Source organism: Pinus tabuliformis, chromosome Q, assembly GCF_031772625.1.
Source record: "Pinus tabuliformis cultivar Carrire ecotype Pingquan chromosome Q, CPIR1, whole genome shotgun sequence".
NCBI classification, from domain to species: domain Eukaryota; kingdom Viridiplantae; phylum Streptophyta; class Pinopsida; order Pinales; family Pinaceae; genus Pinus; species Pinus tabuliformis.
The window spans coordinates 824,351,176-824,362,669 of NC_142296.1; the positions used below are offsets into that span (position 1 = coordinate 824,351,176).

The 11,494-nt window shown below is 29.8% G+C and overlaps 1 non-coding gene across 1 annotated transcript; it reads left to right on the plus strand.

Annotated features, from left to right (window-relative positions):
- The first annotated feature begins 272 nt into the window (after positions 1-272).
- On the plus strand, positions 273-371 carry LOC149222170 (U6 spliceosomal RNA). Its single transcript, XR_016249808.1, has one exon. It is a non-coding gene; the product is annotated as a U6 spliceosomal RNA (small nuclear RNA).
- The last annotated feature ends 11,123 nt before the right edge of the window (positions 372-11,494 follow it).

Genomic DNA, 11,494 nt, shown 5'->3' on the forward strand with positions numbered 1-11,494 from the left:
CTCATGATGAGGAGTGTTGGAAATATTGACCTGTAATATCCCTCTTTGATTTAATCACAACAATTGCCAACAAAAAGTGATGATCAAGAAAGAATAGAGGTATGGTTTTCGTGAATGTTGAGGGGATACCTAGTGTTAGTGCATCCCCTTTGCAAATTGTAGGCAAAGAAACAAAGAACATGAGACACTTCATTAAAGATGGTTCATTGTTCAATCAACAAGATAATTATAAAATGAGCCTTCGACTTCATTAAAACCAATTTTCATGGAACGATATAGAGTCATCCAAAAAATTGAAACAATAGAAAAAATATTAGCATGGCTCTTTCGAAAGGATGGCACACACAAATCAAGAAATGGTCCAAATTTTTACTAGAATTTAAAGGAAAAACAACAATGTGGGTGGTGGGAACATAAACAAGATTTCAAGTCTTTGAAATATTGATTGTAATTAAATAGCTTAGATAATTAAAGATGGGAGATTTAAAATATCGCGGCCATGTCATAGAATCTTAAATGCGACCACATCGTGATTCATAGGACCGTAACTATAATTGTAAATGGGTATGAAAAATTATGAAATGTCCCTTAACAATTGAAACATCAAAATGATAGGTTGGATATTTTAATACCTGTCATTTATGACATGTAATTTTTGTGTAAAATAGTTTCCGGATTCATATCACATTTGGTTGTCATTGTAATCGACATTTCAAACCAGCAACGGTGGTTCATCATTAGGATTACAACCTGATGATGAACCACCATTGCTGGTCTGAAACATTGATTACAATGACAAGCAAATGCAATATGAATCTGGAAACTGTTTTACACAAATATGAGGATCGCAAAAACTTGAAATCCGAGACATAATTTTTTATTATAAAGGTCAAATATGGCCAATCACACTATAATAATTCAAGAGATGATGAGTTCATATCAACTCCACATAAATAACTTTTAACAAGTGTAATATGAAACATTTCTACTTAGTACTTGCCTCTTATTCAAAAATTAGTTGATAGCTAAATTAAATTAAAAATAATAAAAAACTAAAAATGCATATAGATAACTAAAATTGAAAAATATAAATATTAAAAATGGAGTTGATTTATTTACATAGTTATTTTTTTTTGAATTGATAACCATTTTAATTTATTATTAATATTTTTTACCGATTTCTTATTGATAGTAAGTAAAATTATATAATTAATCTTGCAGATATACAATTTTACTCATTAAAGTGTTTAAGAAAACATAAATAATGGTGGGTAGTAACAACTCCTACTAAGTGTACTTATTATTGCAAGGAGTAGTAACACATTCGATTTTGTGTTTACTTTCCACTAGTTTAGTTATTGACCAAAAATTGAACAACTGTGTGTAAAGTTAACATTATAAACTGAATTAAATTATTTTTCAAATATTTTAATTTTGTTTTTTTTTTGCATTTTGATTGGTTCAGTAGAGTTAACTCTTATTATGCAATGATGCATATGTACATGCTATTTTCAGTTCATAAGTGCCAATGTACCCGCCTGTCAATTCTTTGAACCTCCATTTGAAAGTGTATTGTACTGTGAAGGCATCCGTACTGTGAACGCATCGTTATCCCATCGAGTTGTAAGTCGTCCCTCTAAAATGATGACATTGCTATCAGGTCAACTCGATTTCGTTGGCATTTATTTATGTATGTTAATTAAAATATGAAAGCTGTGCTTTATAAGATTTATAAAAGGAAGGTCAACTCTATTTTGTAAAAGGCTAGGATTTATTCTATAAGGGAGAATCGATATATATATATATATATATATATATATATATATATATATATATTTCATTTTATTTGTATTTTTTTATATATTTTATAAATTTTCTAAAAAAAAACATTTCATACTAGTGAACCCACTTTGTTTTTATATGGTTTTATTTTATAAGCTTCACATAACATTATAAAATTTATCAGTCTTGTTTATATTTCATAGACAATTTATATCTCACATTGTAGATACAATTTTTCAATGTCATTCATAAGAAACACTGAAGTTCTTCAACCAATTGGCTAGGTAAATGACACATTAAATGAAATAGTGAAATTGCTATATAGCATTTGGAAATGAAACAATATGAGAGCAACAATACGTTTGACTAATGTTTGGACAAATTACGTTTATTACATCATAACAGTACAAAGTAAATTAGTAATCAAATTAAGCGCAGGGAACAACAACTATGCGACCTTTTTAAATTTCATATTATTTGTATATAAATGTAATTGATATATATATATATATATATATATATATATATATATATATATATATATATATATATAACCATTGTAAAAAAATATTTAGGATACTCATTATATATTATTGGATGTATATATAAAAATAATATATTATAATTATTTTGGGTGTGTTTATTTTTATAAAGTATATTTTGAAAGTAAATTGATATCAAAATATGGTTTCTATATAGTTGATGAAGTCTGTATAATTTGTGGCTAGAAATGTATTTTTAAATTTAAAAAAATAAAAATAAAGGACAAGATAATGACACAAAGATACTCAAATAAACTTTAATAATGTTTGTCATTGCAGTATTTGCACAACAGAATGCCATGTGGATAGTTATCCACCAAAATTTAAGATTGCAATAACAATCATTATTATGACACTTTTTTAGATTCTTTATTTTTTAATGTAATTTTTATATCTTATAATTCAATTTAAGACCACATAAAAATAGCCATGAACCAAATAGAAACTAACAATTTATATTTAAAAAAATAAAAAATAAAAAAATATTTTTTAATTTTTAAAATATATAGTTTATATATATATATATATATATATATATATATATATATATATTTTAACTTTGATGAACTTCATAAAAGCTATTTAAAAATTTCAAAACAAATTGAAGGTCAATGTTTTTTTTGACCAAAATAAAAAACAACATAACCCGCTAATAACATGAGGGAACACCAAACATTCTTACCACAAAATCCTATAGATATCATTTTGAATTGATGAAATTATAAATGTCAAATGTTAACATTCATGGCAGAAATTTCAAGTGTAATAGTGATTGCTAGAATATTTGATGGTGTTGAATTCATTTTTTTATATTAAAAATAATAATCTCAACAATCCATAATTGCAATTTTAACAAGAATTACTTTACCCAATTTTAATAATAATAAATGTAAAATATTTAATCTTCTTTCAAATTCTGAATTAGATATTTTTTCACATTATATAGAAATATATCTATATCTATATCTATATCTATATATATGTGTGTGTGTGTGTGTGTGTTTATTATTATTATTAAAAATAACCATTACATTTATACAATAATTTTGTTTAATTTCCTTTGATTCAACCATAAAACATTATTTTTTAATAATTTCATTATCATCATGCATGCCATTTTCCAATTTGATATGATTATTAAAAAAAAGTGTGATGATGTTATAGATATTAGAAGTTGAATTTATTCATTCTCCTATTATATAATAAATTTGACAAACTCTTCGTCCACAAAGAATAGTTGTCCTATTAAACAATAAATTTGACAAACCCTTCATACATAGAGAATCAAATTTTTATAGATATTGAGATTGACATATGTATTATCAATTAATTGTTATGACACTTGGTGGCATAGAGATTTTTTTTTTTAAATAATTTATTTATTTATTTATTTATTATTATTATTATTTTCTAACAATTCAATTTTAAACCACATAAAATTAGAAATTTCATGCAAATGAACTAATTAGAAAATAGAAATTCAAATTTCAAAAATTTCAAAATTATTTTGTAATTTTCAAAATATATAGCTTAATATTTATTTATTTCAAAACTTTAATAAACTTAATAGGATTTGTTTAAAATTTTCAAAAGTAATTGCAAGTCAAAACTTTTTGACCAAGAACAAAAACAATAACCAAAAATTTATCATTGCATCTCTACTATAAATATTTGATGTGTTAGATCTTGCTCTCCATATTTGTCCTGATGATGAACCTTAGTAGAGGCTCCAAAAGCGTCGAACCTAAGTTGTCAATGTGATTTTTTTGGAAGATTTTTCCTAAATCATTCATATTAATTATAGTTAATAAATGGTTACAAAAAGTGTCTACTTTAAAAACACCATAAATTACATAAAGTTTATTTATCATTTCATTTTTGCAAAATTTCATATTTATATTTCTTAGAGTTACATGATTGTTAGAGTAAATTTGGATATCTAATGAATTTTGTATAATAAAAAAATATGATCTATTAGTTGGAATTTCAAAATTAGTAGAATTTTAAATATTAAACTAATTATAATGTTAATTTGGAAATGTATAATTAAAATATTATCATGTATACATATTCTTATTTTAAAATAACAAATTGCATATAAATCTTGCTTTTAACAAGATTTTGGTAAAGATCATTCGATAAATATTTTTTAAATACTAAATATAGAGTACTTTTGAAAATAAATGTCAAATTGATTAGGCATAATGATATTAAAAACATTTCACATTATCAATTAACAAAATTAATAAATTACAATTAATTATACAACATATTCCTCATAAAAGGTCACATGTTCATATGTATAGGGGTTAGAGCATGTACACGCATGTAGAATTCACAGCCAAATTCCTACTCAAAGTGGGTTTCTTGTCCCATAAACAAAGGAGTCTCATACAACAATTTGGTGTTTGTTTGGTTGAGACCTTGAATGAAATACTGCTAAACACAATGTAGTCATAACAAAATAAGAGTACGGAAAAGACAACAACAAGCTACTTATATTATATGAACTCCAAAAAATCAACATAGATTGAATACAGTTGATGTCTCTAATATAATGTTCAGAAAAGTGACACGTTTGTACTTTCATAATTGAACTAATGTCATATGATTTAGATTCTATTTAAGGTTCAACAACCATTTTTGTTGAAGATACCTAGAAAGGATACCATTCTAGATGTGGAGGAAATGGAAACTCATGAGACTATTATTGTAGAAGATACCTCAGAAGGATAACAAATCCATCATGTATGTGGAGGAAACACTCATAACATGATGGAAAAGAAATCAGGGTTTTTGGTAGTAAAAGGAATAAACAATAAGCCATATAATATAGGTTATATCCTACTAAATACACTCCTAAATACTTGCTAATCTATACCAATACTTGAATTATCTTGAATTTTGAGAGTCTTGGGTGAATCCTTGAGAGAGTCCTGGGTAAAGTTCTTTAGGATTATTCATATAGGCTGGACCCCGAGTGATTTCTCTGAAAAGTAACATACTCTAAAGAAGCACCAGAATTAAAGTATTATGCTTGTTGACATGAGCACAAGCACAATCTAGAGTATGGCATGCTTTTGAGTAAGATGTGAAATATTTTTCTTATTGATATATGTCACTAGTGAGTAGTAACAAAGGACTAGTATTGGTAAAAGATGTATGGAATCATTGAAGTCTCTACTCTAATTCTTAGTAATGTGTATGAGTATGTTTTAAATTAGAACATATATTTAAACTCTTCATATGACAAAATAATACATGTATAAAATCCTTGAAACCTTGCAAATGGTAATGAGAGCAAACTAATCATAAAAGACACAATATTTCTCTACCAAAAATTTGTGGAAACAAAACAGTGAATAGAAACACAATCACACATAGAACACAAAATCTATTTGGGGAACCTAACTTGCAAAAATCCCTCTTTCTTGTGTTAAATCAACTAAGCAATTTGATCTATTACATAGAATTTTATTCAAGTCTGAAGCTCTCTACAATATTGATCAACTCTATGCCAAGTCTTTCCCAACATGTAGGAAAATAAGACCTGCTAGGAGCTCATATTTCCTAGCGCAAATATGCCCCTACAAAATAGGAATTTATCTTATTTCCTTGCACAATTCTCAAGAGAAATTTCTCTTCTCAACCCTCAAGCCTTTACACAAAAACTTGTGTATAGTGAATAAAATATTTGTTCCTTCATCCAATCTCAGTTGAGCTAATAAAAGTCAAACTACTCAACTAAACTCAAGAAATCAAGTATATATCTATTCTAGAGCTAGAGATCAGTTAACTGATATTCACTAGAGTTTAACTCCAATAGATAGCTAAATTTTAGCCATAAGCTAATCCACAACTCACTGCATGTCATCTAACTCTAATTAAATGACAATAACTTAGTGATAGGTCACATCACACATGTTAACTGAAAGCTAAATCAAGTAACTATGAGACTGAATTTGATTTAACATCTTTGACTAAGGAACAAGTCAAACAAGCCATTCTTTGCTACATTTTCAACACTCCTTCTTAGTGATGAAGGGATTCATGAAGAAACTTGTCCACCTAGATTAGTCTTCAAATCTACCAAGTTCTCTACTGTTATAGTTGCTCCCTCTGAGCTAGAAAGAGTTATGTACCCTATGTATTTGGGTGCCTGCATCTTGGTGTTGGGAGACTCAACTCTCTTCTGAGATCCCTTAACCAAATTTTCTTCCTACTTGGCTCGAACTCTCCCTATATTGGAAGTCTCTAACTTAGTGGATGCTTCCCCTTGCCCTTGGATATGGTCCTCATCATCATCAACTTGTTGGTCATTCCAACTACCAACTATATTAGACTAAAACTAAGATACTGGTTAAGGCTCCATCTTGAGAGCTCTATCCTCCTCTCGCTCAACCTCCACTTCTCTCCTATGATAACTCTCTGCCATGCTACTCAAGGTTGCACATGCATCAACCTCTAATTTGTAGTGGTTCTCGATCCTGACCCTAATATGCTTGAATTATCCCGAAGTAGAATTCTTGAAGTAGGCCTTCCCTTTGATGAATACAACACCATATCCTTTGTCTTTGATGGCTGCTATTGAGACAAGGTTCTTCTTCAATCCTGGGACATAAATCACATTCTTGAGATGGATAATGGAAAAAACTCCCTCTTAAAGTTAATTGTACTAACTCCTTTGGTAATGTATTTGCCATCATCTCCAAGCTCGATATGGAATTGCATATCGTTCACCTCCAAAATGTTGAAGAGATATTTGTTGCATGTCATGTGGAATGAAGCCCTTGAGTCAATGTACCACACATTATCTTGTACTAAGATTTCCATGCAAGCTATCAAGGAGGAATCCAATTCGAACTAAGAAGAGAGTGCTTCTCCTCTTGTTTTTTTGCATCATGCTTGCTATATTTCTTGTTTAGACATTTTGTAGAATAATATCCAAATTCATGGCAATGAAAACACTTGATCTTGCTACGATCCTTCTTTTCCTTGCCACCATTCTAACTAGACTCAGTTTTTCCTTGGGCCTTCTTACCCTTGGCTTTCTTCCCTTTTCCAACTAAAGAAAATTTCTCCTCATATTATTTCTCAAATGAGACTTCATCCCTTGTGTTCCTCATTGTTTCTTCCTTCACAAGATCTAACCACAATCTCTCCCAGTTAGGGAGCTTATCTCTATTATTGACTACATCTTAGAAACTATGCCAAGATTTGTGAAGCCCAAGAAGAGAAAGGCTCACAAGCACTGTTGTTGGAACTGTCTCTCCAACACCTCAAATTTAATCCCTCACTTGAGAAAACTTGGATAGATATGTATCAATGGGCTCATCCTTGCCCATTCGAATGTTCCTCAATTTTCTCTTCAAAAAAAGTTTTATGGCATCACTACTACTTTCAAGCAGATCAGTAATGGCATTCCACATCTAGAATGGAGTTTCCTTCCCATGCAAATTTGGAACAATATGATCTTTGACTCCTTCTAGGATCATGCTCCTATTTTTGGTAGTTTCATTCTTCTATTGAGCCAACTGTTGTGCATCTAATGTTGGAGGTTTGAAAATATCATTCTTGATGTATTCCAAAACCCCATTATCATCTAGCACATCCTCCATTTTGTCCTTCCATGCACAGAAATTTGAAGTCCATTCCAGTGCATGCTCTATCCTCAAACAAGAGGATGAAACTATTCTTGCACTATTATTATTCCTTCACTAACTGGTCTACTCTTCAATGTGCTTTGAATCTTGTTAAGGAACAAGATCTCTACCTTGTTTTTAGCTTTGATACCATGTAGAAAATCCTTGAAACCTTGCAACTACTAATGAGAGAAAATTGAACAAAAAAGACACAAGATTTCTCTCCCAAAAATTTGCAGAAAGAAAACAATGAATAGAAACCTAATCCCACATAGAACACAAAATTTATCTGGGGAACCTAGCTGGGAAAAGCCCCTCTTTCTTGTATTAAATCAACTGAGCAAACTGATTTATTACATAGAATATTATTCAAGCCTAAAGCTCTCTAAAATATTTTTTAACTCTATCTCAAGGCTTTCCCAAAAGACCTGCTATGAGTTCCTATTTCCTAACACAAATTTGCCCCCAAAAAATAGGAATATCTCCTATTTCCTTGTGAAAATATCAAGATAAATTTCTATTCTTAATCCTCAATCCTTTACAAAAATGTTTTTGTATAATTAATAAATAGATATGTTCCTTCATTCAATCTCAATAGGCAATTCAAATTGCATGACCAACTAGGGCTAAATTTAGTAACTTCAACTAGTTAACTGAGATTCAGTTGAGTTAACAAAAGTCAAACTACTCAACTAAACCCAAGAACTCAAGTCTATCTCTATTCTAGAACTAGAGATCAGTTAACTGACAGTCAATAGAGTTTAACTCCACTAGATAGCTAAATTTTAGCCATCAACTAGTCCACAACTCACTACATGCCATCTAACTTTAATTAACTAACAATAACTCAGTGATAAGCCACTTCACACATGCTAACTGAAAGCTAACTCAAGAAACTATGAAATTGAAATCAAATTAGCATCATTGACTAAGGCACAAATCAAAGAAGCCATTCCTTGCTACATTTTCAACAATACCAACCCAAAAGTGAAATATAGCTTTGGGACACAAGTTGGTAAGATTCATGTGTTTACATCCTCTCTCTCTCTTTGTGATCCATTTTATTTTATGAGTATTTATCTTGTGGCAGTAGTTGGGTGTATGAGTTACAGTTCCCATCTTAGTATGTTTACTATGGAATGCTAAGATATATTCAACCACCTTAAAATTATTCAACTCTAACTCCGTTCTATATGTAGTGTTTTTTCTTCATTTATTTTGGATTTGTTGATGCTTAATTCAAAAGGATTCAAATTATTGTAAATATTGTAAATAGTTTAATATTTCAGTTATGAATTAGAGAAAACTAAGAGACCTTGGAATTGGAATCCCAAGAATCTCTTCATTCATGTATATATTCATGCTTTGGTTAATGCAATTACATAAGGCGCATTGTGGAATTACCAATGCCTGTCCTGACATGGTATCAGAGCATAGGCCCAAAATTAGTCTCTTTCTATTGTAACTCTTTCCATTAAGTGTCTCTAATTTATGTGTATTTGGACAGTGCATTGAATTGTCTTGTTCACTCACTTATTCCTTAGGAATCAACGTTGAATTGGATTTTTGCATTGGGCGTTGTCTATGGACCCTTCCTATGGTTGTTTTACATGGTGTGTTGAAAAAATATATAGGCTCAAAGATCTATGTGTGTTGTTTATACCTCTTTGCATTGATTAAATCTGGTGTATGGTAACATCAAGCAGTGTTATATACATTGATTCTGGTATGTGTGCCTTGGTGTTGAATTGGATTTGAACTCAAGCATTGAAACTATGTTATGCATTGAATTTATTTTTAATATATGAAATATGTTGGCTCATTTGGCATTAGTATGATGATATATGTCATAATATATGCAATGTACATGGTCTTTTGGTGTTGGAAAGTGTGCCCTGATATTGAATGCCAATATGAACTATGTGCGTTGATTTGCACCCATTTATGGTCTGTTCAATAATTTTTCATGTTACAGTTGTGTTCCATATCATGTTCCATGAGGGTCATTATTTCTTCCCATATGTGTATTGTTTATATATTGGATGGTTTTATGATATGTTACTCATGTGTTGATATATGATACATGATCGCGTGCTCTTTCTTTGAAGATCATGAGACCCTTTTTTGAAGACCATGTGCGACTGTGTGTTAAGTTTTTAAAAGGGTTGTAATGTATATAGATGATATATGTGGGAAGATATATATATATATATATATATATATATATATATATATATATATATATATATATATATATATATAAGACCATGTGCGACTTTGTATGTTAAGTTTTTAAAAGGGTTGTAATGTATGGATGATATATGTGGGATATATATATATATATATATATATATATATATATATATATATATATATATTATGAAAATTGAAAGCATAAATCTTTTAGTCGATTACTTTTTGAAGACATAGCCAATCAGTTTTATTTCAAGAACATATCAATTTTTTGTTGCAAGTATTGTAATTATTTTGGCCTCAGATCAAATTTTATGTTGGATTCACTCATCTCCATAGTTGGCGTAGTTCTCTCTAAAAAATATAACTACCATGAATGGTCCAGGAAAATAAAACATACTCAGATTTTTAATGAGCTGTGGAAAGGAGTTTCTGAAGGAGAAGGAGGCAATCCTCCTGTGAAGCCCACTTTAGGCAAAGAGCTTTTCATTTTGGAGAAAAAGAACAACAAGTCCTATGCTTTGATTGCAATATCATTCAATGAAAAGGTGAGTCATATATTATGCCATTTACAAATACTTTTGAAGCCTCAAAGAAGTTTAAAGATTTATATGACTCACACTATGAGTTTGAAGTTGTTCAATTAATGATCAAACTGTTTAATTTAGAATTTAAGGATGATGATCCCCTTACCTTAGCCTCTAAAATAAGAGCCATTATGCATGATATAGAATCCACTGGTGCCAAAATGTATGTTCCTCTCACTACTTTTTCAAGGCATTGTATCCCACTTATTCCCATTATCTTGAGTCATTACAAGCTAGTGGAAAAATTAAGGAGATTTCCTTTGAATCTATTATAGAGAAGTTTGCTAAAAAGGAGAAGGATTTTCGGAAGAAGATAACTACTCAGTCTCCTGAAGAAGTTGTGTGCCTTGCATAGAAGGAGAATAATCGAGCATAGTATTCTTATAGAGTAAGAGGTGGATGAAAAGTATAAGGAAGGAAGAATAATAGAGGCAGGGGGGAAGCCATTATCAAGGAGAAAGACCTTATATTAATTACATATGATGTAATAGAAATAGACATGGTGCTTCTACATGTAATCTCTCATGAGACAGGATTAGACTAGAAAGTGATGAAGAGAAAGGAAAATAATCTGATAAAGGGAAAGGTAAAGCACCTGAATCTATTCATTATGTTGTGGAAAATTACAATATTAGAGTAACTAAAGACTTATTTGTTGCTTCACATGCTTCATGGAAAGATGTTTTTTTGTTTGATTCAGGAGCAACTAGCCAAATGATTTTTTAGAAGATTTTTCTTTGAAGAATTC